Source organism: Onychomys torridus, chromosome X (assembly GCF_903995425.1).
Source record: "Onychomys torridus chromosome X, mOncTor1.1, whole genome shotgun sequence".
Taxonomy (NCBI): domain Eukaryota; kingdom Metazoa; phylum Chordata; class Mammalia; order Rodentia; family Cricetidae; genus Onychomys; species Onychomys torridus.
The window spans coordinates 92852329-92879795 of NC_050466.1; the positions used below are offsets into that span (position 1 = coordinate 92852329).

At 40.4% G+C, this 27467-nt stretch overlaps 1 protein-coding gene across 3 annotated transcripts in view; it reads right to left on the reverse strand.

The window, feature by feature from the left end:
* Positions 1–21816, reverse strand: part of Nexmif (neurite extension and migration factor) — a 146121-nt gene extending 124305 nt beyond the window's left edge. For all 3 annotated transcript variants that reach the window (XM_036174414.1, XM_036174413.1, XM_036174415.1), the window contains exon 1: positions 21687–21816. The gene's annotated coding sequence lies outside the window, so the exon portion shown is untranslated. The remainder of the gene's footprint in view (positions 1–21686) is intronic.
* Between the last annotated feature and the right edge of the window lie 5651 nt (positions 21817–27467).

The window sequence follows — 27467 nt, forward strand, 5'->3', positions numbered from 1 at the left end:
AATCATTAAAATTAAAACTATTATATTTAACTTCATGCATTCAACACACATAAGGCAGAATGAAGAAATCGAAGAGAGGATAGGAAAATATTTCATCTAAGAGGCAGATATGAAAACTAGATTCAGACAAGTTGGAATAATTTTTAAATACTCAGCATATGTCTACACATAATCTGATAGCATCTATAAATGGTGTAGAAGCTTTTCCTCAAAGTCTCATCTCGACTTCATTGGACATTTTGTAAAGATTCTAGTCTCCTATATTTATGTAAAGCTTCCTAAACACAAGATCAGCCAGGGCCACTTGAATTTATACTCACAGTGAATCTGGCTGTGCCATTAACTTAGATACCCCTGATTTAGGGGAAAACTACAATAACCATATTTATAAAACCTAATCATTTGGGGGTAAAATGTCTATGTTCTCAAAAGACTTAGTTTTTCTCTAGTAAAAGAAACATGTTGGAAAAGAAACAGTGTTCACAGGTTCTGATAAGTAAAAATCTGTTCAATTTTCCCTTCCTCTCTAGTAGACTCAATTATATCATGACACTTCCCAAGTTCTCCAGTCATCTTCTATCTTAGAGATCCATAATACATTGAAGCTAAAACTTAATATAAGTAGGTTCCCTCAATCCTCAACAACCTCAACTCTACAAGTAGGGATAGTGTCCATATCCACCTATTTCTTTCCACAATTTGTCACTAAAGTTGAAAAGTGTAGCTCTTTCCTCCTCTTCCTAGCATAGACTTGACATTCAGCCCTTCCTATTTGCTGCTTTTTCCATCTTATCCTGGCCAGTAGGTGGCACCACAGATAGATGGCTATTTTTCTTTTCTGCACAAGACACTTTAAATGTCTCATGCTCTTTGGGTACGGCAATCATTCATCCCAAGGAGCTGTGATTTGAAATATTTTGTGCACACCATAATTTATACCTTGTGAAAATTGATATTCAGATTGATGGAGTGGCCAACTAGTTAAAAGAGAAAAAAAATTCTATATCTTTTTTTTGTTCCCAGATCACTAACTCACATATAAAGGAAATGTGACAAGACAGTTACAAATTTCTTACCCTGTGTGTGAATGAACACAGACAGCCCAGCAATAAAAGTTGACCCCATTTGCCAAATCTCTCAGTGCAGTCTCTGAATCTTCTAAAATAGAAGAGCAGGGATGTGGCACTGGGGTGTGTATGTATGACAGGATATTACAATATAAATTATTTGGGGATTATACACTGTTTTGGATTAGCCACACCTCAGCACATTCCCATTAGTATTTGATAAGTAGTTTTTTTTTTTTTTTTTTTAAAAAAGACACAGAGCTAGCTGCTTAATATCTGCAGCAGGCAAGGACAATAAAAACATTCATTTTTGTTCTGTTCACATTTGTTTTCCCAAAGCTAACCACACACATTGCAGGCTCTGGTTTGACCAACCAATAACTATTTACCATCATACAAAAATGAGTTTTATTTCTTTAGTGCTTTCATTGCAGAGGTTTTCCCACATAGGTTATATCACATGTGATATTCAACCTATAAGCAGTATTAAAACTAATGGCCTACACAGTTGAAGTTTAAACAAAATGTAAAGGTTAATGGAGTAGGTTAAGAGAACCTAGTTCTGCATAACTCATACAGCAACTTTGGATAAAGCACTGTCTCTGAGCCTTAGTTTTCCACACCACAACCTATGCTATCCACTTCATGAAGAAGTGAGGAAGGTCACAAGACTGAATTTTGAAGTAGTTTGAAAAATATTAAACTTTCACAAAATAAGAACGTATTTCCCCTCAAATTCTTAGGGTGATTACCAAAGAGTCATTTACATATTCACTGACATAGCCTGGATACTAGGTACCACCATACACAGTTTCTAGAAAAAAAATATTTGGTTTCTTGTTTGTAGGAAATGGAGAGTAAAGGGAAGTAGTAATTCAAGTAAATGACAAAATGGAATGTTCTAGAAGTAAGCAACTAGGATAGTAAGAAGTCAATAAATCTGTCATGGGAGCAATGTTGATGGAATGGGCGGGGAATTGTTCAGTCTGGATAGGACTGGAGAAGGTATAATGATAGATGCTTTCAGAAATATTGTAGGTTATCAAATGCAAGAGATATGTTGTTCTGTTTTGTTTTGCTTTTAATGGAAGAAGTTAGGAGAGCAAAATCCAAGCTCAAAGGAAAAAAAATAACTTGTATACCCAAAATATATCTCAAAGGGACACAGGATCCAACTGAAAATGTTCCCAAAGACCAAAGCTGGAATAATTTGAGATACAAGGTAAATAAAGTAGTATTGGGCCACAGCCCCAAAGTTGGAAATAAATATGTATGAATTACTATTGATATAAACAATGATTGAACAAACAAATTAATAATAAATGAGAATAGAAACACTTCTACTGCACTAGAATTCCAACTAATTCATATAGATATTCTATCGAGGAGGTATAAAACTCTCATTTCTTTAAAGTGTAGACTATCAAAATTTATTCTTTTCAGAAAGTACATTATAAAAAGGGGAAAGAATCAACTTTACTCAGGAGAAGCCTGATAAGCAGTACCTCAGCCAGGTAATCATAGTCAGTATCAAGTGTTAAGTTGACAGCATGTTTCATTAAACATTACCTCTGTTATTCATCAAAATATGTGACTCCAGTCTAATCATGAGAAAAGCACCAGTAAAAAACCCAAGATAAGTATATTCTACAGAATACCTGAACAGCAATATTAAAACTGTAAAGGGCATCAAAAACAAAGTCTGAGAAATTGTCTGTCTTAGTTAGGGTTCCTATTGCAGTGAGGAGATACCATGACCATGGCAACTCTTATAAAGGAAAACATTTAATGGAGTGGCTTACACTTTCAGAGATCCAGTCCATTATCATCACTGTAGGACATGGCAGCATGCAGGCAGACATGGTGCTGGAGAAGAAGCTGAGAGTTCTACATCTTGATCCTCAGGCAACAGGAAGTGAACTGTATGTCACACTGAGCATAGGTGGAGCAAAGGAGACCCCAAACAAGGCCATACCTACTCCAAGAAAGCTATACCTCCTAATAGTGCCATTCCCTTTGGGGGCCATTTTCTTTCAAACCACCACATTCCACTCCCTGACCCCCAAAGGCTTGTACCTCTATATGATGTAAAAAATGCATTCAGTCCAATTTCAAAGTCTCCATAGTCTATAACAGTCCAAACTTATTTAAAAGTCTAAATTTCAAAGTTTTTTTCTGAGATTTGTGCAATCTCTTAACCATAATCCCCTAAAAAAAATAAATAAATAAAAAAGCAGATAACATACTTTGAACACACAATGGCAATGGCACAGTATATACATTACCATTTCAGAAGAGTGTATAGTGAGGAAATACTGAACAAAAGACTGAAAACAAGCAGGGAAAACCCAAAACTCTGCATCTTCATGTCTGTTATCAAAGCACTCTTCAGATCTCCAACTTTCAGCTTTGTTGACTGCAACATACTTCTTTCTCTTGGGCTGGTTATACTCACTGTTAGCAGTTTTCCTTGGCAGATATCCCACAACTCTGCCATCTCTAACATCTTCAGTTCTCCAAGGCAATCCAGCCTGCAACTTCACAGCTTCACACAATGGCATCTCTAGGCCTCCATTCAGGGACACCTCTGATACATGCCTGGCCTCAGTGGCTTTCCTTAGTTGAGGAGGGAGATTCCATAATCCCTTTCTTATATCCTTTACTCTAAAGCCAGAACCATGTGGTCGAAGCTACCAAGTTCTGCTGCTTTCTGGGACTAGAACATGAGCCCCTCATTGAATTACATCTTCACTAGTTTTCTGTTTTCAATGCTTTCCTTCACTGCCTGTGAAGCTTGGCTGTCCAGAATCTCGATCTGTATACCAGCCTGGCCTCAATATCAGATATCTGCCTGCCTCTATCTGCTGACTGCTGAGATTAAAAACATGTCCCACCACACCTGAACCCAAGCTATTCTTTAATTCCTTTTCACAAGATGGAAGCTTAGCTAGGTGGGGTCTTGCCCTAAGGTCACCGCACCTTTTATTCCATTTTGTAATGTGTTTAATTCCTTGAACACAAGACTTAGCTTCATTCTACTTCCTGTTGCTCTTTTCTCCTCAAATTGCACATTTTGCAGTTTCACTTTCTCAGCTTGCTCCTTTTCATTAACAAATGATGGAGTCAAAACTAGGTTGTTTTCCAAAACTCTTCACTTTAGCTTCAGGCAGACTTTTCAGACAAGGGCAAAAAGCAGCCACTATCTTCACCAAAATGCCACAAGAATGATTTCTAGGCAACATACTAAAATTCTTCTCCTCTGAAACCTCATTAGCCAGCCCCCACAGTTCATCAAATCACACTCAGTACCACTGCCTTCCATGCTCCTACTAGTATGGCCCACTAAACAGCACTTAAAGCATACAATGGCTTTTCTAATCTATAGTCCCATGGTCCATATTCCTTCAAACAAAAGCATCAGGCCTATCACAGCAATACCCCAGTCCCTAGTACTAACTTCTGTTGTAGTGTTTTAATTGCTGTGAAGAGACAGCATGACCATGGCAACTCTTATAAAGAAAACATTTAATTGAGGGGGCTCTCTTACAGTTCAGTGGTTCAGTCCATGGAGGGGAGCATGACCACATGCAGGCAGACATGGTGCTGGAGCTGAAAGTTCTACATCTTGACTCAGAGGCAACAGGAAGTCCACTGACAGTCACACTGGGAGAAGCCTGAGGAAAAGACCTTAAAGCCTGCCCCCACAGTGACACACTTATAAAGGAAAAATATTTAATTGGGGTGTCTGGCTTACAGTTCCAGAGTTTTAGTCCATTATCATCATAGTGAACAGACATACAGGCAGACATGGTGCTGGAGAAAGAGCTGAGAGTCCTACATCTTGATCCGCAGGCAACAGAAAGTAAGCTGTGTGTCACACTGAGTATGACTTAAGCAAAAGAGACCTCAAACCTCACCCTCACAGTGACATATTTCCTCCTATAAAGCCACACGTCCTAATAGTGCCACTCCCTTTGGGGGCCATTTTCTTTCAAACCACCACATTGTTACACTCAAAAAGAATATAAGGAAATATAATAACTAAATGTAATGTGGTATACTGAATGGAATCCTGACATAAATATGAATAAAGAACAAAATCAATTGATTGTAATTATTTGTTCAATTATTGTACCAAATTTATCACATGTGCTGATGCATGTATATGTATTTAAGTATATAGTACAGCAGGGAAAATGGATGAGCAAGTATCTACATTTTGGTATAGCTGCATTATAGGGAAGTCATATATATCTTTTAAAGAATCTTCTGTGATGGTTTGAATGAGAATGCCTTCCAATGTCTTTCATGTAGTTGGTGGCACTGTTTAGGGAGGTGTAGCAAGTGTAGACTTGCTGGAGGAAGTATAACCCTGGGGGGTGGGCTTTGAGATTTCAAGGTTTCACACTATTCCCAGTGCTTGCTCTCTGCTTCATGCTTGTGGTTCAAAATGTAAGCCCTTAGCTTGCTGTTCCAGCCCTTATGTCTGCTGCATGCTGTCGTGTTTCCCTACCATGATGGTGTTGGACTCTTATCCCTCTGGAACCATGAGCCCAAATAAACTCTTACTTTTATAAGCTGCCTTTGTCATAGTGTTTCATCACAGCACCAGAAAAGTAACTAATGTCCAGGGGTTGCACCACCCACAATGGGCTGGGCTTTTCCACATCAGTAATTTTATAAATCCACTACAGACTGACTATAGGTTATCTGATGGAAGCATTTTCTTAACTCAGTCTAGGTTGATAAAGAGAGAGACAGACAGACAGACATATAGTTGGCAAAGATTTTTTCTTTTTCTGTAGGCTGTCTCTCACTCTGCTTTTAATGAAGTCTTTATCTATGTCTTTATCTTCAAGTGTTTTGTCTATATTTCCATCTAGAAGTTTCAGAGATTCATGTATAATATTAAGGTGTGTTATCCATTTTGAATTGATTTTTGTGCAGGATAAGAGATATTTATTTAGCTTCATTTCTTCTCATGTGGATAACATGTTTTCTCAGCATCTTTTGTCTTTCTTCTGATGTTATTTTTGACATCTTTTTCAAAAATAGGTGGCTGTAGCTATGCGATTTTAGAAGTAGGTATTTTAAAATGAAAAATCTTTTTATAGGAATGATGGTTCTTTATAGAGTAGTTTGTTTATTCTGATTTAAATGTATGTAATGTAAGTGGATGTAATGTATGAGAGAAGAATGAATAAAAATAAATTATTAAAAAGTAAAATAATTCTGGAATGTTCCTAATCCTGGAGTCCTCACTGATTCATAGTGGCAACTGAATACCATCCCATTCCAAACACACACTATCCTTGGACAAATTTGGGGTCAAAATGTAACTAGCAACTAGCATGAATTGAGTGACTTTTCAGCTCTGCACAAAGGAATGGAGATGAGAACTGAAAATTGAAATTGGCAAGGCTTCATAACAACTACTGTGAGTTGACATTTGGCCAATTTAAAGACAGCAAGGGCAAACCAGCGCCAGATTTAATTGATTAAAGTAGAACTATGGATGAGTTTCAGTGGGCTAAGATTCAGCTTTACAAGACCCAAGAGCTGGGATAAAGACTGGCAAGATGGTTTATTGGGTAAAGGTGCTTGCTGCCAAGCCTGAGTTCCATACCATCATAAGGTGAAAGGAGTGAACTAACTCCCAAAAGTTATCCTATTGTCTCAACACACTCACTCTAACACATATGTGTTACATATAACACACATATACATTGAAGACACGACAGGTAGAGATATAAACAGACAAATAGAAATGTAAAAAATTAAGACATCAAGGATAATGGCACTTTCATTTTATTTTAATTACTATTGTATTTTTAATTATATGTATATGTATTTGTCTGAGGGTGGGTTTGTGCACATGGAGGCAAGAGGAGGGCATCAGATTCCCTGGAGTTGGAGTTACAGATAGATGGGAGCCATCTGAAATGAGTGCTGGGAACCAAACTCCAGTTTTCTTTAAGAGCAGAAAACACTCTTAACCATTAAGCTATCTTTCCAGCCCCCACTTATTTTGTTTTTAACCTTAGCATCATACCTTTTTGCTGTGTGATACTCAACTTGTTCAATCTCTGTGCTTTGTTATCTCAATATGATGAACAGCCTAAAACAAAAATCTATCACCAGTCCTGGGGAGATGGCTCAGTAAGGACTGGATTTCCCAGAACTCATGTAAAAGTCAAGTATGTATGATGGCCTGTGTATAATCCCAGCATGGTGGTTTTTCTGTAATCCCAGTACACAGAAGGTGGAGATAAGTAATCCCTGGAGTAAACAGATGACCCAGTCTAGCTTAAATAGTGAGCTCTAGATTCAGCAAGAGAACCTACCTCAATACATAAGGGGGAACATGGTTGAGGAAGACATGTTATGTAAATTTTGGGCTTAGAGTTCTAAAGAGTTAGTGTGGTGTCCAGTGGTCAGACCTCAAGCACTCCAGAAGGCTACCTAATTGTCCTAAATGAATTCTTCAGTAATCTAAGGTTTGTTGCTGTTAATTTTTAAAGAACCGTATCTGGGGCTGGAGTGATGGCTCAATGGATTGAGAGTACTTGTTACTTTTCCTTCTAAAATTAAAATTAAAAATAGAATTACATAATTTCTTCCCTTCATTTCCCTCCCTCCAATCCCACCCTCTACCTCCTTGCTTCATCTCAAATTCATGGCCTCACATACAACATTCTGAGTCCTTTTAGTGTCATTTGGATGTATATGAAACCCTGTCTCCAAAAAAATTGTTGAAAAGATTTCAATGCACAAAAACACTTCTGAAAAATGTATTCTGACATTATAATCTATTAAAAATCTATTCCATTAGGAAATATATTAATTAGTAAGTATAACCTATTTCCATTTAGGAAAAAAATTAACAATTAGAGGAACATAGAAACTGTGTAGGAAAAGGTACAAAAATATCAAAATACTAAAATATAGGCAATCCTTGGTTTTATTTTTCTATGCTTCTTTATTCCCTATATTTTATCAAAAATGAAACATTTATAATTAAAACTGTAGTTTTAGGTTTCTCTTTCTATCATTTTGTTTGTTTGTTTCGGAAAGGTATCAAGTACAAACAGGGAGCCAAGGGGCTCAAATATAACACTGGATGTGTGCTCTTGCTAAGTTCTTTTTCCTTCTCTTGGCTTCTGTTTGTTCCTTCATGATTGTGTTAAGAGATTGGCAAGGAAGTACCCTCAGGACCCTTCTGATTTTGATCTTCAGTATTTTATTGCAAGGCCCACTGTGCTAACTGAGCTGCCAGCTGAAATTTATAGTGGGGCATTGAGCTCTCTGATCTTGAGACATCAATTGGTTTAACTTTCCAATTTTTGTGTAACATGATTTGTATATTTTTATAATGAAAAATAATGTACATGTAATTTTGACTTTAAGATATAGAGAAGAAATGGAGAATTTAAAGAAGTAAAATAATCCTCAAATAAATTGTTGAACAGGAAAAAAAGAGAATGGCAGATACTTTAGGATTTTGCTTACATAAAATTTAAAAACACTGAACAGTTCTACATATTATTTATGGATACAACTATATGTGCAAAGGTATAAAAACAAATTAGAAAATATACACCAAATTTATTGTTGTTACAAATAAGACTGGGCTTGGGGATAGAATTTAACTTGTCTGCTATGTTTCATTTTCTCTTTCTGATAAAAATCGAAAGCAACTAAATTCAAAAGTTTGTCAAGTTGAGAATATATCCAGGTATGTTTGTCATATAATTCATTCTCAGTGTTTTGCAATACTTTTGATTACTCAAAGCAAAAATCATACATACATTTAAAAGAAAAGTGTTGGTTTTTTTTCTGTACACTTCAGTATTTGTCACATGTTAATGGATTCCTTCTTTACAGGACTTCGAATGCTTTCTACTCCTGAGTTATACTCCTACCCTTCAAGGAAAACAAACTTAACCTTAAAACTAAACTAGAGAACTAGACAAGAGGAGAAAAAATAACAAGAGAAAGAAAAATAAAGACACAGTCACTGAGATAAGATAGAGGTCCTAGAGCCTTGATACATCAAGGTTACCAAAGTAACTCAACAAATTTCTGGTCTAGTCTGTAAGCCAAAAGTCAAACAAATGCATATCTTTCAAGATTAGGGATCCTGGAAGACCCTGTTTTCATCCTCTACTATAATATCAATTTAAAATTCTTCTGTTTAACTGATTTTTTTTCCAGACAGAGGTTGTCTCCTCCAACCACTTACCCTTTTGTGGTATCAGTTACACACCCCAAAGTGATATTTATTTTGTCATGCTTTTCTGAACTAAAGTCATACTGGTTTCCAGAAATCATGTAGGGAACATGGTTTTCTGAATTTATTCCCTCACAGTAACCTAGCTTATTTAAAAAAACTTTGTCTTATTATGAAAGTTGAACCTAATGAAGAGAAGCTTTTCATCCCACCCTCTTAATCCCCTCTCCCAAGTTAATACCATTGTCATAAAAATATCATCTTTATCTTCTCAACTGGGAAGAAATATCTATAATCTTGGACTCTTTGCTGTATATTAGTCATTGAATCCATCTGTTTTTATCAACTCACTGTCTCCCAATTTCCAGCCCTGGCCCCTTTTGTCATGCCCTTTTGCTTATTGCTCAGCTATAAACTCTTTGCTTTTTGAGGGTACCTTATCATATAATGGTTGTTTTGAATGTTTCTTCCCATTCTGACCCCTTTTCACACACAGGAGCTCAAGCGTCTCTTGTCTGATGTACCTGAAGTACTGGATCCAGGCTGTACTCTTTCAGGGCAGCAATGACCTTGCTCCAGCCACACTATAGATCAGGAAAACAGTTTCAGTCAAACAACATACAGATCCTGGGCAACATCAAAGGGAAATTTATTTACAGGCTCTATTGATAATTGAGAAGCAGTAGGTTGGGAAGGGAATCAGGTGGAGCAGAGTATTAAACACAATGGATAAAGACAGTCTTCACACATTTGAAAGTAAGATTTTCCATTATCTCCTGTTTAAAGAGACCATTGATAGGGAAATCCGAGAGAAAAGATTAATGTCTGGCCTATAATCATCACTGTGGATCAGATTGATGCGTAGTGTGGCTCTGAGTAACTTATTTGAACATTTCTGAGACTCAGTTCTTCAAAATAGAAACTGTTAACCATCATGCAAGCTTACAACTTAAGAAAACTGAAGTTGGAGTGAAGGGGAAGCTGCTTGTCTTACATGGTCACCAATATACACATGGTGCACATACACTCAGGCATACATGTAAAATAAAAAGAAATAAAAACAATAAATCATTTATCAAGCTCAGTAATTATCATGGCTCAGTAATCTCAGCACTCATAAGGTCAAGTCAGGGGGACTGTCATGAGTCCTGGGCCAGTCTGAGTTATATAGTGAGTTCCAAGCTAGACCCAAACAATAAAATAAGGAAAAGCATCCCTCATACTAAGAAACAGAAGATCTCCAACTTAATGAATCCAATGTTCAAACCAAAATAGCTAAGATATAAGAATTACCTGGGAGAAGAGAAGAGAGGGGAAACAGCAATTGGAATGTACTGAAAACAAAACAAAACAACAACAAAAAGAAAAGAAAAAATAAAAATACATGGAATTACCAAAAACTTTGAAACTACTGTGACAAAAACAGTTCAGTTAGCATTTACAAATACTTCTGGAACAAAAAGAAAATACCATGTATAAAAACAGAGCATACACAGAAAACAATAGAAATTTTAGAAATAAATAATAAAAAACAAAATAAATTGTATTTAGAAATACAATAACACAAACTGGAGAGGACTAAGAAAAGAATCAGTTGACTTGATAGAATGATGGGGATTAGTCAGTGGGAAGGGGGGGCGTGGCTGGAGTAAATGTCCAGAGCATCTGGGAATGTAGGACTGAAGCAAAAAGTTTCCGATGATCAGAGCAAACCAAGAATGATAGGAGGTGGGTCAGGGTTTTAAAGCAACACTAGCTATTTTTTAAAAGTCTTAAAATTTTCAAAAGACATAAATCCACATGCTCAAGAAGCTAGCTATATTTCAAAGTAGGTAAATTCTAAGAACTCCATGCCAAGGCACATCATGGTCAAACTTCTTTTAAAAAAATCTTGAAAGCAGTAAAGAGGGAAATGGAACCTTATCTATAAGGGGAAATAGTTAAAATGACAGCAGATTTCTCGTCAGAATCCATGGAAGCTAGAATGGGATGACAAATTTCTCAAGCACATTCATAAAAGAACTGTCAACCTTGATCCAGTGAAAATATACTTTGGGGAATTAAAGAGCAATAAAGAAATTTTCAAATGGAAGAAAATTAGAATTTCTTGCTGGAAAACCTGCATTGAAAGAATTGTTAAAAGAAGTTCTCTAAACAGAAAGGAAAATGCAAACGCCATGATCTTGGAACCTCAGGAAGAAAGAACAGAAAGAGGAAGGCTAACCTTCCTCAATTATTGTACAGCTGAAGCAAAAAATTCTAACACTATCCGATGTAGTTATAAATACATAGAGAAGAAATATTTAAAAATCATTTCGTTATAAATAGGGAAGGGTAAAGTAAGTTAAGAAAGGCAAGGTTTCTATAATTTACTAAAGCAGCCAAAATGTCAATCTTATTAGGCTATAATAAGTTACAGTCAGGCACTGTAGAAAATAGTTTCTCCTCCTCTCTCTGTCTCTGTCTCTCTCTCTGTCTCTGTCTCTGTCTCTCTGTCTCTCTGTCTCTCCGTCTCTCTGTCTCTCTCTCTCTCTCTCTCTTCCCCCCCCCCTTTCTCTCCTCTCTCTCCCCTTTCTAAACCAGTTTCTCCCTATGTAGCCCAAACTGGACTTGAATTTATTATGTAACTCAGGTTGTTCTCCAGCTCCTCCTACCTCATGTTCCCAAATGTTGAGATTATAGGCATGTGCTACCATGCCCAACTTAGGGTAGTTTATTTTTAAAAGTACAAAACTAGTTTTTGGTTTAAGAAACTAAACATGTACTTACCATACAAACCAGTAATCACATACAAAAATTTATCACAGAAAAATGAAATTCTGTGTTCTCTCAAAAACCTGTACATTAATGTTCACAGCAGCTTTGTTTGTTGATAGACTATAGTGTAGACAGGTAAAGTCTCTCAGTACGTGAAAAACTAAACTGCGATAGTAATATTATCCAAAACTGCTGAACAGTAAGAAAGGACGAACTCTTTATCTACAAAATAAATGGGATGGCTGGGCCTGGTGATGCATACCTTTAATTCCGGAACTCAGAAGGCAGAGGCAGGCGGATCTCTACATAGAGTGCTGGCTAGCCAGGGCTACAGAGCCAGGTCCTTTCTTAAACAGACAGTTAAACAACAAAAACAGCGGGGGCATTATGCTGTGTGAAATGAGCCAACCTGAAAAGCTCATATACTCTATGACTCCATTCATGTAATATTCTTGGAATAAAGAAACTATAGATATGGAAACAGAATACTGATCATGGACATTTGGCATGGCATAGAGTAAATGTACAAAAACTACAATGGATATAGTTTGTGATGGAATAATACTTTTTTCTTGATTTTGTTGGTAGTTATACAAATATACATATGTGATATGATGGCATGGAACTGTACATAGTCACTATTTCAAAGCCAAATTTATGATTTTGAAATTATACTATGATTACACAAGATGTAACAATTGGGAGAACTGGATGAAGAGTACATAAGGCCCCTCTGTCCTTTCAACTTCCTGTCAATCTATTCATTATTGCAAAATAAAACTTAAAAAGAAAAACTGTGATAGGCAGATCAATTAAGTTGCCTTTCAAAAATGTCCACACCTGACTCCAGAACCTGTGAATATTTTAGGTTATATGGTATCAGAGGAATTAAGACTGTATATAGAATTAAGGTGGCAAATCAAGTAACTCTTAGTTGGGAAGACTGTTCACTGAAGCAAACTCAATACAATTGTAGTGTTATTTGTAAGTGGGAAAGGGAGGAGGAAGAGTAAAAATCAGAGATGCAGCTATAAACAAGATGGAAGTGATGAGATGTGGGGACTCAATCATCCACTGGAAGCTTTGAATATGGAAGGTCTTCAACATGACATGAAATATAAGTAGTATCTAGGTGCTATAAAATGGATGGAAATAGAGTTTCCTCCTGTGATCTCCAAAAGGAACACAGCTATTTTCACACCTTGACTTTAGCCTAGTGAAACAGATTTCATACTACTGATATCCACAACTACAGAATAATAATTCATACTGTTTTAAACCACTAAGTTTGGGGTAAGTTCTTTTTAAATAGTAGCCATAGTAGAAAACCAAAGCATCCATCAATAGTTAAAAACTAACCCACTCAAAGATAGACAACCGGGACACTGGGGCATTGGAGCATTCAGTTGGTGAAGTGTTTACTGCACAGTCATGAGGACCTGAGTTCGTATCTCCAGCATGCACATAAAAAATCAGGCACAGCAATCTGAGCATGAGAGAAGAGAAGGCATGAGGATCCCAGGGAGTTGCTGGCAAGCCCATTTAGTTCAGTGAGAGATTTGTCTCAAAAAATAAGGTGGACAAAACAGACATAAATGTGGGAAAGGGACTTGTAGAGAGGCCTTAGCAAGGATGGGAGGCAAATAATAGAGGATGAGGGGGTGAGAGTAAGCAGAACACATTATATATGTATGAAGTTGTCAAAGAATAAATTTAATTTCAGACTTAATTTTAAATAAAAAATTAAAATTTAATTTCACATTTAATTTTGAGTCACAACAAGGTGGAGAATGATTAATGAAGACACTCAATGTCCATCTCTGGCCTTCTCACACATTCACACTCTCATGCAATCACATTTGCAATACACCAGCATGTATAGATTGTGCTCTCTGGCAATCATCGATATATAATGATGATTTGCTCTAATCACCAATGAAATCAATGATAGAACATCTTCCCTCAGAACTGCAAGGAAAAGAAACACGTTGCTCTTGATTAAATGGGGCCTATTAAACAAAAAAGTGTATAAAAACAGAAACATTTGTACCACAGAAGCTGGGAATCTTGTCTCAGTCCGTTTTGAGATATATTTGCTGAGGAATTTTCTATGTTAAGATAACGGTAGTTATTTTCCAAAGACATAGAATACAGAGACAGTAGAAAAATGCACTGAACTAGAAAAAAGGTAAGTAAAAGATGTAACCACCTAATTTCCTATGATAGGACAATTCATTTTATTCTTTTTGTCTCTCTATCCCCAATATCCCAATGCTTATCACATAACAGATGCTCAAAAATATTTGATGAATTGTATTATAAATGATAACTAGTAGATCCACAAAGCATTACATTTATTAACCCTCATACTCTATATAGTCCAAACTAAGTCAAAATGCCATAAATATTTATTCATGAATAGGAATTCTACATATTACCATCGCAACTGCAAGGCACAGATGTGGCATATGCTTATTTTTGCAGTGCTTACAGAGATTTGCATTTAGTATATGATATTAGAGTTCCAGGATGAAATCTTTTAACTCACTCCAGAATGACTAATACTCCAAAAGGCCCATGAATCCCAAGGGTCTCATGAATGTATCTGTCATTTCCCTCTCTGACCCCATCACCACACCTAACAATTGGTACCAAGAATAGTTTTCTATTCTTGGTCAAGTAAAATATACAGGCAGCAAAACACAAAAGAGAGAGGGGTATGTGATAAAGAACATAATGGAGCTTTTATGGAATATAATATATTAATATGTAACTTGTTGAGGTGAGAGCTGAACATGCATTTTGTTTCCATCTTTTATCTTTTGTTTTTGAGATTATAATATACCATTTCTCCCCAACCTTTCCTCCCTCCAAACCTTCCCCTATACTCCTTCTTGCTCTTTCACATTCACAGCTTCTTTTTTTCCATTGTTTTTACATACATGTATATGAAACAGAATTTTTAAGAACCCTAGAATTAACAAGTCTAGGATTTGTTGAAATGAGGCAACTTATTTAGGGTAAGAATAGTAATGTTTAAGCAAGTATTAAGTAGTTCTTCTTCATAATAAAAATGCCTATGAGGGTTAATCAGAAAAATATTTAGAACAGTAGCTGAGAACTATGAACCATGAGTAAAGTAACAACAAGGTTTTTTGAGAGTCCTTTTCATGGCTTTCATTTCAAGCTACTGTGACCATGACAGGCACGCAAGAGGATTTCTTCAACAACTGGGAAACATGCAGTTCAGAGGCTTGTTTTAGTTTGTTTGTTTTTCAAGACAGGGTTTCTCTGAGTAGTCCTGGCTCTCCCAGAACTCGCTCTGTAGACCAGGCTGGTCTCAAACTCAGAGATCCACGTGCCTTTGTTTCCTGAGTACTGGGATTGATTAAAGGCGTGCATCACCACTGACTGGTCATGCAGAGGCTTTTAACTCACAATTCATGATTGGACTTCCTGAAATGTATGCATATTGTGTATGTGTACATAAATATGCAGTTCTCTGAAGAGGATACACTTTGTGTCCATCAAATTTTCATACCAGTTCATACCCCAGTAAGGGACCACTGGGTTAAATACTGATGGCCCCTTTTCTATCCCTTTACTTAGTAAGGCAACATATCTTTTAAATGTGCTTCATTTACTTAATAGCTAAAGAGAAAGTGAGTTTCTGCTCAGACAAGTCATTGAGACTGACTTCTAGGTTACTATAAACACAGGAGTACCTGTGAAACCATGGCAAATATTGGGAAAAGAGGCAGAAAAAACACAGTAGTAGCACACAATATAGGTTACTGCAGAGGAAAGAAAGGTAAGATAATTATTGGCACATTGACTGAAACAAACATTCACTTACAAATTTTGCTTTTTAGGCAATCCCCCTGCCATTCTTCCTGGTTCTGGTTAATCTCTCAAGCTCTAGATATTAGTTGATGTATGGAAGATAAACTGATTTTAACAATGAATCTGGTAATGCTCAACTAAGTAATAGGAGCTTGAAAATATTAACAAAAAGCACTTCTAACTGGCTTTGCTTTTTCTTTCTTGTTTACATTATTATTCCATGATAGGTAGGTCATATTTAGACTGGGAACCACAGTTTCATTCACTCCAGCCCCTGAGCAAACACGCAAATCACAGATACTTAGGACTGGGAGGCAGACAGTTTAAAAGATCATCTTGTCTCCTGTTCATACTTCCCTTAATGCTACATTTTTTTTCTTCAACAATATAGTGGTCAGGATGTACTTTCTAACCCTAAAGTTTTTCAAAAACTTAAAGCTTGTTATCTCTTAAAATGTTTAAAGAAGTATTTTATTTCATGGGTGTGGTGTTCTGTCCACATGTATGTCTGTGTACTAAGTACATGCCCTAGGAGGCCTTGGAACTGGAGTTACAGATGGTCGTGAATTGCCATGTGGGTGCTGGGAATCAAACTTAGGTCTTCTAGAAAAACAGTCAGTGCTCTTAACCTCTAAGCCTCTCTATGGGATCCAGCTCTTACCAGGCTTTCATGAAAGTAAGAGGAGGCACTCTCCAGTGTGTAGATGGTACCTCTTTGAGTGCATGTGTATGTGCAAACACGGAATTCCATTTTGTAGTGATATCTTTGAATATTCCAATATTCCAATTCTGTGGACAAAAGCATCATTCCTTCTGAGGCTGTTCTATAGAAAGACCTTTTGGCTGACAAAGGTAGAATGAACTAGGTTAAAGAGCCATTGTATCTCTGAAGCTCATTATTCTACCAAGCCTTGCAAATTAAATATAATCTCAAATTAGGAAATGTAGTTTTGTAATTTAAAGGTGTCTTATACTTCAAGTAATCATAGAAATTTTTAAGAATGAAACAAGTATGCCACAACATTATGTTAACCTACTGATAATCTCAAGCAGAGGAAATACTTCAACTTCATCCAAATGAAATGGATCCTCGTCCTCATCCTCCTCCTCCAGGCCCCTGTCGCTCTCCTTCCCTCCCTCTCTCACTCCTCCCTCCCTCCCTTTCTGTGGGAAAGGATCTTGTGTATCCTGGCTGGTCTCAAACTTGCTATCTACTTGATGATGCTTTTAAACTTCTTGTCTTCCTACCTTTTCTTCTTGAGTATTGGGATTACACCACCATGTCCAGTTTAGATGTTGCTAAGGATTGAACACAGGGCTTTATGCAACCCCTCCTTTAAAAAAATAAGACAGAGTCTCACTACATATCCCAAGACTGCCTTAAACTCTCTGTTTCCAAGGCTGGCCTCAAACTCAGGATCTTCTTGCCTCTGCCTCTTGAGTGAGGGATTATATCACATCTGGCTTTTTTCTTGTTTGATGGAGGGTGGGTCAAAGTTACTACAACATTTAGGTTCAGTGTACAAATTTTGTTCCCAAACATTCTCCAGATAAACATCAGAAGTTTCTTTCTTAGGCTAGTTTGTGTGACACTTAGAAAAATCCTTGGGAGAATGGAGTGGACATTTTTAATAGTATTTGAGGGTATTTGAGAAAATGGTACATAATTGCTTAAATCAAAGTCATCTTATGGGAAAAATAAGATAATCTATAGACATACCATTTAGGGAAAAAATCACGTGCATAGTAGCTGGTCTCAAGAATTCATCCAGGTTTTGTGGCACATGTATATAACGACAGTGCTTAGGATGTAGGAGGATCACAAGTCCAAAACTAGCCTGGGCAACAAACAAGACCCTGTCTCAAAACGAAAAACAAAAACCAAACACCAATGGCTGAGAATGTAGTTCAGTGGTAGAGTGCTTGTCTGGCATGTACAAGGTCCTGTGCTCCACCTTCAGCATGGGAAAAAGAAAAAAGTATGGAATAGAACACAACAGAGACAACGCAAACGCTAGGTCTCCTTTTCTACTAGAGGACGAGGAAAGGAAAGACATTAGATCACTTACAAAGTCTGTGAATCACTGCGTATAGAGAGAGGAGAGACAAAAGGCCTGGCCTCTACCTGGAGTAGCTTCCCTAATGGCCCCTTCCCCAAGTTGTAATGTGTATACTGCTGTCTAATGTCCATGTTGTTTGATATGACGGGTTGTCATCTCTGCCTGAAAACACATTCTCTGAACAGCAGTGAGGGATGAACTTCAGGAAAGCTGAAGTTGTGCTCTTGTTCAAGGTTCTTTGTTCTGTTTTCAAACAGCTCCGGATAGGCATCCTGGACAAGCAGCTAAGTTCTTGGTGTCTAACCTTATGACCTTGGTTTTGAAAAGGTGCTTCTGGTGAGGAACTGTTAACTGGGGAGCTCAAATTTTCAGAGGAAATAAAATTTAAAGTTTAAATCTGAAATCCAAGATGGGAAAAACAATGCCCTACTTCTTAGTGAATTATTTCCTTTTGATCCTTTTGATCCTTCTCTCTCTCTCTCTCTCTCTCTCTCTCTCTCTCTCTCTCTCTCTCTCTCTCTCTCTCGCCCCAACAGATCAAAAAAAAAAAAAAAAAGGTTACATGTAACAGTCAAAGGCCAAGTAGTCTCTCCTACTACTAAGTAGGAAGGGGCTTGCAGAAGAAAAAAACCAAACTCTAGTACTGGATTTAGGAACAGAGAAACTGCAATCCATGCTTCTTTGGTTAAGCAAACACTTGAGTGGGACTAGAACCTTCACAGTGGTTGTGTTAAGAGTTCCATGAGCTTGTTGTCATTGAGTGTTTTACATCCAGCCGCTATCGCTTTCTCTTTCTCTCTTCTACCTTCGTAAACACAAGCAAAGCGAAGCGACAGCACATCTTTAGTTCTCTCTGCTCTCTGGGTAGCTTACAGGTAATCAGATTGTGGAAAAAAAAAGAAAGAAAAAGACGGGAGAAAGACAGTGAGTAAAACAGAAAGCAGCAGTGTTCTGCAGTTGTTTGACTTTGGCAACAGGGCTATTACAGGTTTGCACGTGTGTGCCTGCATATGTGCATGTGTGTGTGAAAAAGCATTGATGCATCGAAGATTTATTCATTGAACAGGCTGATTTATTTAACAGACTTGACATATGTCAAATTCTGCCATGTGCTTATATAATTGTTACCCATTTATCAGAGCTGTAATTTAGGCAAATATTTGTTTGAAAAGTATCTTCTTTTAAATGGCTTTCTCTGGCCTGCTGCACAATCATTCTGTGGTTCTTTTTAATTATGTTAATAATAGCTATTTGGTTGGAGTCTGTGAAATCTAATCTTTCCCCCAAAACTCTTCAGCTTTTTCAGGTAACTACTTTCAATTAAAATCACACTACAGGAAAAATTTAAATATGCACAATATCCTTTTATGTTTTGATATTTTGAATGTTTGGTCCTCAAAAAAAAGCAGTGTCTTGACGTTGTTAAAATCACAGATTTGATACTGTTCATGTAAAAACTACCTAAGAGACAAAAGGGTATGATTTTTGTGAGCTTATTTCTGTGGGGTATGGGGGATATGAAGACAGTAAAAATAGCCAAGGGCAGGGGAACCTACAAAAAGAATTAAGTAGAAGAAGACAAAGCAAATGAAATCAAATATCAAGTCTTACAAATTTGTTAAATCGCTCTACCCTATTTGAACACAAAAAAAGTATATCTTTTCAACTCCAATGCATGCAATCTATCTAAGGTTCTGTGGGAGGTAAAATTTTGCAAAGTATTTCCAAGAAACAAAACTGTCTAATCACTAGCTGCCAGAGCTGCTTTGAATTTCCTCATTGCAGATATGTTACTTACAAAAAACAAGAGGTTTGTTTTGACCTCTCGGGTCCAGGAGTGTGGAGACTACATAAGAAATAAGGGTGGGAGAGAAGGGAAATCCCACCACCACACAAGGAAATTTTTGACCTAGTAAGCAAATACGCTTTTGTTGTTAGTGCTGGGTAAAATGTACAAGTCTTCCAGAAATTAGAGACTGTAATAAAAATGTACCAGCCCAAATTTAAATTGCTCACTAGACAGATGGTTAATTATATTCACAGCCACATATTTCACTGGGATAGAGTTTCAGACACTCAGCCAGTTTTATTTGATTAGCCGGTTTTCTAGTTAATATGGAAAATGACAGTTACTTAGGGCTTTTTTGTTTCTTTCTAAAAATATATTTTCAATAAGTGTAAATTCTCCTCAGCCATGAGAACGTCACTGCTGTAAATAAAATGTTTGGTCATGCTACCCCTATGTAAAGATGTGCATATTCACCCCGCAAGCTCCAAATGGTCTCTTGCAGTTCCGAGAAAACCATTGGAACACCTTTTATTCACTAAGCAAAATATTCCAGGAACTGTTAGCACACTCTGCTTCTCCAACTAAAACAGTTTTTCAAATCCCAGCGCTAAAGTATTTTATAGATGTTTAAAAAAAAAAGTCCTGCCAACCCCACACACTATTGTGTATTCTCAGACAAGTCTAGAAAATGGAACGTTAGAAAAGGCCACACAGCTAAGTGTGCTGTTGTGCCCAGAATTCAACATGTTAGTAGCCAAAGCCCAGAAGCAAAATATGAGACTCAGTCATTTCAAAACGCTACCAGAAGGTAGAGAAAAATCTGGAGTGCTGGTATCAAAATGAGGGTCTCAACTGATTTTTTTTTTCCTTTTTTTTAAACTTAAAAAAAGACTAAAAGCCTTGCGCGAGTGGTTCGGTCCCTCACGAATCAGACAGGGGCAGTCATGCTGAAACCCCTGGATTCCTCAGCTGAACCGCGCGGTCTGCACACTTTCCGGGAGCGGGGCCGCTCCACGGCTTCCCGGGCGCCGGCTGGCGGGGACCGAGCTACAGCATGCCTGCAGGCACGGCAGCCAGGAGCTCCCGAAGCCCTGGAGCAAAGCGTCCATCCGAGCGCCCGGGAGAGCGGGAAGGGGCAGCGGGCCAATTTCCGCAAAGGTGACAAGCTGGGCGAGGCTCGGTCGGGTCCCTAACTTCTCCTGGCCGCCGGCGGGCGGGCGGGCGCCTCGGGCTGGGCGTTGCGGGTCGCCGTGGCGCTGCTGCCGAGCAGCGGTGACCAGAGGCGCCCGGAGCGCCGGCCGGGGGGTTGGGGGTATAGGGGTGGGTTGGGGGGGGAGGCGTCGGCACCCTTGGCTTCGCACCTCTGCGGCTTCGGGCCGGGACGCCAGCCGAGGTCGCCTCGTGGCTTTTTCCCGCTCGCTCCGAAGAAGCGTGCCTCGGCCGTGCTGGGCTCCCGGGTCGGGGCTAGCCCAGGGTCACCGAGCCGAAGGGAGGTGGCACTCGGCTGGCTCCTGCTGCCCTGCGGCGTGCGTGCAAGCGCTGGCTCCGACCCGCTCCCTTCCCCTCCCCCTTCCCCGGCGGCGGCGGCGGCGGCGGCGGCTGCGGCGGCTGCACACAGGCCTTTCCTAGATTGCAGCGCTCGCTTGGCGGCGGGTCGAGCCGGGCTCCCTCGCCCCGGCGGCGGCCTCGCTCCCTCGCGCACACAGACACCACACGCACGCCATTCGCACACAGACCTCCTCCCCGCTGGCTTCCTTTCCCCAGCTTCTCGCTCGGCGGCTCTCCCTCAGTTCCTCGCACCGCCCCCCCCCCCCCTTTCCAACCACCACCACCACCACCCCCTCCAGCTGCCACCTCCCCGCGCCGGCCTGGGAGCCAGCGAGCAGGCCGGGGAGGGTGGGAAGAAGGGGTGCAAGCTGGATGGCAGCGCTCACACTCACCTCACAGGCCGCCTCCCCGAGGCGCACGTCGCTGGCGGGTCCAGCAGCCGGCGTCCCGAGCTGTGGCGGCTGCAGTCAAGGCTGGGCTGCCGCCGTCGCTGCAGCTGTTGGCGCTGCCGCCGCTGCTCCCGCTCACTGCTGCTGCTGCTGCCGCCGCCGCCGCCGCCTCTGCTCCATGCGCGGGGCCCGCCAGGTGGACGCGCCTCGCTCCCCTCGCTCACTCAGGTTCCGCCGCCGCCGCCGCCGCCGCCGCCGCAGCCGTCGCCGCACTAGATGGAGTCAGAGCTGTCGGGCTCGGGCGCGGGAAGTCAGAGCCTCCGCGGCCGCCCGCCGCCTCCCGGGGCAGCGCTCCTCTCGCCGCGCCGCTCCTCTCGCCCGCTCGCCCGCCTGCTCCGCGGGCTGCACGCGCCGCGCCGGGAGCCGGCTCAGCGCGCTGGCGGCGGCCGTCCGCTAGCGGGAGAGGCGGAGGGCGGCTGCGGCTGCCGCTAGCGCTGGGAACGCTACTGCTAAATGCTGCCACTGCCGCTCCTGCCACTGCTGTGCTGGTGGTGGTGGCGGCGGCGGCGGCGGCTGCTGCTGATGCTACTGGTTTTCCTTCCCGGGTTCTCCCCCTGCCTCGGCCCCCCCCCCCCCCCCCTCCTCCTCCTCCTCTTCCTCCTCCTCCTCCTCCTCCTCCTCCTCCTCCTCCTCCTCCTCCTCCTCCTCCCCCCCCTCCTCCTCCCCCCTCTCCTCCCTAGGCTGCTTGGCTCAGAGCCTCTGCGGGCGCTGCCTGCTCCCCTCTGCTTCCAGAGCTGCCTCTGCCCATTCAGAAAGGTGCCCAGAGTAGGACTGCCTCGGCTGCCACCATCGCTATTGCCCCTGCCATTGTTTCCTCCAACACGGCTGTTCTTGTTGGACGCGTTCCCCTCCCTACCCTCCTTCCCCACCACAGCCCTCCCTTTTCTGCTTGTTCTCTCCTTACCCTCACTGCGGTCCCTTCCTCATGTGCCCCCCTCCCCCCCCGTCTCTCTGTCCCTTCTTGCCGTCCCCTCAAACGTCCGGGAGCGCGCACTGCGCGGCCACCTGTCATAAAGGGCGCGCACCCCCCTTCCCCCCCCCCCCCCCCCCCCCCACTCACATTCTCGCAGCCCGCCCAGTCCACCGCGCCACTGGCTCCTTCTTCCCCTGGCAGACACGCAGCCGGACACCACTCTCCCACGCCTTTGAGGGCAGTTATGTTGTTCAGAGAGGGGCGCTCTGAAGTTTCAGGAAGAATATCTGAATGGCTCTATGCGTTAAGCATTTATCCATCCAACCTACCCTTAACTTCAGGGCCCAAGCCCCGGGAAGGTGGATTGTGCTGGGAGGGTTGGAACAAGGGAGAGAATTGGAGAGGGATGAGTTTTTTAGGAAATGAAGGAGAGAAAAAGGGAGTCTGAATATGGCCAGGAAGGAAATGGGGTCTGACTGCTGTCACTGGAAAATTCCTTAGGTGGTCATTTCCCTTCTGACGTTCTGGGAGCCCAACAGAAAACAGGACAGGATTGGAAAGCGACCCACCGGGAACACATAGCATTCATGAAGCCCTGGGTGTAAGTAAGGTTGGGGCCTGAAAGCCACAATCATCGCCACTAGAAACCAGGGTGAAAGACTAAATGTTGACGCTAGAACAGAGAGAATAAAGCTAGCTACTTTGTGTGCACTTGCTCCAGCAAGTCATTTCCACAACCCAGCTTCCCCAGTCACGCAGAGCTCAATTGCTGATTTCTCTGCTTCCACTGCTACAGCTTCATTTTCTAAGGTCAGACTTCGAGATCTGCAGTGTGTAACTTCTATAACCTTTCACAGAGCCTCTAACCTGTCACCTAACTCCTCCCAAGAAACAGCCCTGACAGAGATAGTGTGAATAGGGTGGGGGCGATGTATTTCCTGGCAAAGTAAAAGACACAGAGGTTAGTGTCAAGTGAAAGGCACACGTCCAGGGCTCTTTTATTCTTGAGCCATAGAGTGTCTGTATGAGGTTGGGACAGGCTTTTACATCTCAGACTCACCTAGGAGATACACTTCTGCGTTTGTTTTCAGGGAGGCTTAGCTAAAGTCTACCACTCCACCTGCTTTGATACACTTATTCTTCCCCTTCGTTTATATTGCAGAAACTCATCCACAAATAAGGGCTCATTCCTCAAAGAATCCAAACTTAGTGAGTGCTTACCTATGTGCCAACCACTGTATGGAAAGCAACCTACACAAATTCTTATGTTTAATCCTCATAACAAACACAATTTTATTACTGTCATTTACAAGCAAAAATATTGAGCCAAGAAAAATATACACATGGCCATGGCCATTTTTGCAATAGAGTGTTTAAAGAAGTGATTGTGTTAAAATAAGGCCATTAGTGTGAATTGCAATCCAATCCTACTAGTGTACTTATGTAGAGGGCATTTAGACACACACACAGATACCAGGAGCTCACACATTGGAAAAAAAAAAAGAGCATGTGAGACACCATTAGAAGAAGTCATCCTTGGGAGAAATAAAACCTGTTAACAGCTTGCTCTCAAACTTTCAACCTCCAGAGTTGTGAGAAAATAAATTTTTGTTGTTTAAGTTACTGTGTCTGTAGTATTTTGTTATGGCACCGCAGACAAGCTGATACAGTTGATAACCATGGGGTAACAGGAAAGGGCTGGAATAAAGAGTCTACTAGATAATTTGGACTTTGGTCAAATGAACTGGAGGGAGGTCTAAGAGAAGTGGGGGTTTGTTCCATCATAAAGGAAGGGAAATGTATAGTATGCCATTTTAATAAGTTATCTATACAGAGGTCAGACTAAAGTGGGAATAAGGCTATGGTGGCACAGTGACCTTTTCATCTGTGCTTGACAACATTATGAAGTGGCCTTGTTTTGTCTCTTTTTATTGTATTCTCAGAGGAACTTCATCTAATGTTGCTATTTTTTAAAGATTGTTTTGTCCAGCAGAAAACCATGAGTGCCAGGAGCAAGGTGGGCATGGTGGCACAAGCCTGTGATCTCAACACTCGGGAGGAAGATCAAAAGGTGAAGACCTGCTTCAGCTACAGTATTAGTTCAGCAATGGCTTGAGGAAAGTATTATTGAGGCCCCGTCTCAAAATTTTTAAAAAAAGAACCTAAAAGGAATGTTTGGGATATAGGTCAGTGGTAGAGTGTGCGCCTCACATGCACAGAACCCTGGGCTCAATCAACCCCCAGTACCAAAAAAAAAAAAATTAAAAAAGATGTTAGGGGTTACTTTTGCTTCTTCCTCACTTGTGACATCTTACACCATCCATTAGCTATGTGGCTTTAAGCAAGTTCTTTTTATCTCTCTGTGCCTCGATTTCTTCATCCATGATTGAGGGGAAAATAAATCTTAGGTGGTTATGGGAGCTGAATGATTGAATACAATCATAGGATACAGTTAGTCATATATTGTCTACTATACATTTGTATTATAAATTTATATATAAATACATATTCTAAGGACTACATAGTCTTTAGAAAAATGCTTGGCACATAGCCAGCCTATATTAAATGTGAGCTATTTTCTATGTCTATTTTCTTGAACAGATAATCATAGCATGAATTACATGATTACACTTCTATATCGATACTTTCTTCTGTGATAGGCTGTGAACTCTTTGAGAACAGGGAAACTGTATATCGCTCTATTAATAATAGCCAATGACGGTTAATTTTGATTATCAACTTGACTGGATTTAGAATCACCTAGGACACGCATGTGTGAATATGTCTATATGTGTATTCCAAATGAGTTTCACTGAGAAAGAGACCCACTCTAAATGTGGACAGCACCATACCATGGCCTGGAGTCTCAGGCAGAATGAAAATGGAAAAGGGGAGCAGGGCACCAACATTCATCTCTCTCTGCTTCCTAACTATAAACACAATGTGACCTCATAATCTTTCCCGGTCTTCCACAGAGTATCCCCTTAAAATTGAGCCAATCTTCTTTCCCTGAGGTTTTGTTGTTGTTTTGTTTGTTTTTGTGTTTTTATTTTTGTTTTGGTAAGGTATTTGGTCACAGTGATGAGAAAAGCAACTAATATGTTAATTATTAAGTTTTAATAATGTTGGAATTGATTTAAATGATACTCCAAGCAAACTTATGCAACCCGATCCCTATCTATAGAATAGCCTGGGTATCCTCCTATGGGCCTACATAACATCTTGTGTTTACCTTAATCTGCACACTTACATGGGATATTAATACTGCTTGTGTTTCTCCCTTTATAAACTGCTCCTTTTTAGAGAGGAGACAAGCACTTTAATCTTCAATGCTCATGTCTAAGTACAGTGCCCAGCACAACAAAAATATTAAATATAAAGATACTGTGTGAATTTTCACCATGTTCTTTGCTTTGCCTAGGATGGAACTTACAGCAGGCCAGTCTTTGCACCATTCATCCTTCTCCCTGTTTTTTTTTTTTTTTTAACTGAAGGGGTGATGTAGAATGTAGCTGGAGTTTTCTTCAGTCCTGCCCAGGCCTGCAGCCACTCAGATCCAAGTAAACACACAGAGACTTATATTGCTTATAAACTGTATGGCCATGGCAGGCTTCTTGCTACCAAGTTCTTATATCTTTTTTTTTTTTTTTTGGTGTTTCGAGACAGGGTTTCTCTGTAGCTTTGGAGCCTGTCCTAGACTAGCTCTGTAGACCAGTCTGGCCTCAAACTCACAGAGATCCACCTGCCTTTGCCTCCCAAGTGCTGGGATTACAGGTGTGCACCACCACTGCCCGGCTAGTTCTTATATCTTAATTTAACCCATAATTCTTATTTATGTTTAGTCACATGGCTTGGCACCTTTTCCCAGTTCTGCCTTTACATCTTGCTTCCTCTATGTCTGGCTGGTGACTCCTGACTCAGCCTTTCTGTTTCCAGAATTCTCTTCTCAGCTTGTCCTGCCTATACTTCCTGCCTGGCTACTGGTCGATCAGCATTTTATTTATCAACCAATGGGAACAACACATTCACAGTGTGCAGAGCACCATCACCCATCAGTAGAATCTCCTATAAAGTGATCTTTCCTATAAGGCATATCAAAAATCAGATAGAATCATGGTAATACTGCAAACCAAGATAGTTTCATTTCTGAGCAAATGGGCCCTGTTGTTTAAGAACCATCAATAATATATCGGGTTAGGTGGGATAAACAGAGTATGAGACTAGGCTGTAAGAACTTGGATTTTGACCTTAATTCTGTCATAAACAAGCTGTTCCATGTTCAATTAATCAAACTTCATTGGGCCTGTGTTCGTCTATGAAGAATGTAGAGAACACAATTTATTTATTCACTAAAAACTAGAGGTTGGTAACAAAATGTAGACTTCACTGTGATTTCTTTTTGGGGAAAATTATTTAACTCCTTTCTTAATTTCCTAATGCAGATCTAGGTGATTCTGAGCCTCTGTAACTCTGTAACTAGTATTCCAAAGTAGTCAAAGCCTTTCAGAGTGCTAACCAAAAGCCATGAGTACTATGACTTTCTGCTGGCTTTATCACCTCCCCAACAGTCCCACACACCACCGGTTCTTAGTAAAGGGAGGTGCAGTGTCTGGAAATGTTTGAGGACACAAGAGGTGCTGCCATCCTGGAGATAAATCTAGAAGCATCTTTCTATCATGCTGAGGACAGGATGTTATTCAGCCCAATTTAATATTATGCCAGAAAGATAGAAGATTAATGGCAGAAATAACATTATTTTGCTATCATATGCATATACAAGGAAGGGAATCATCATATTATTTTTCATACAA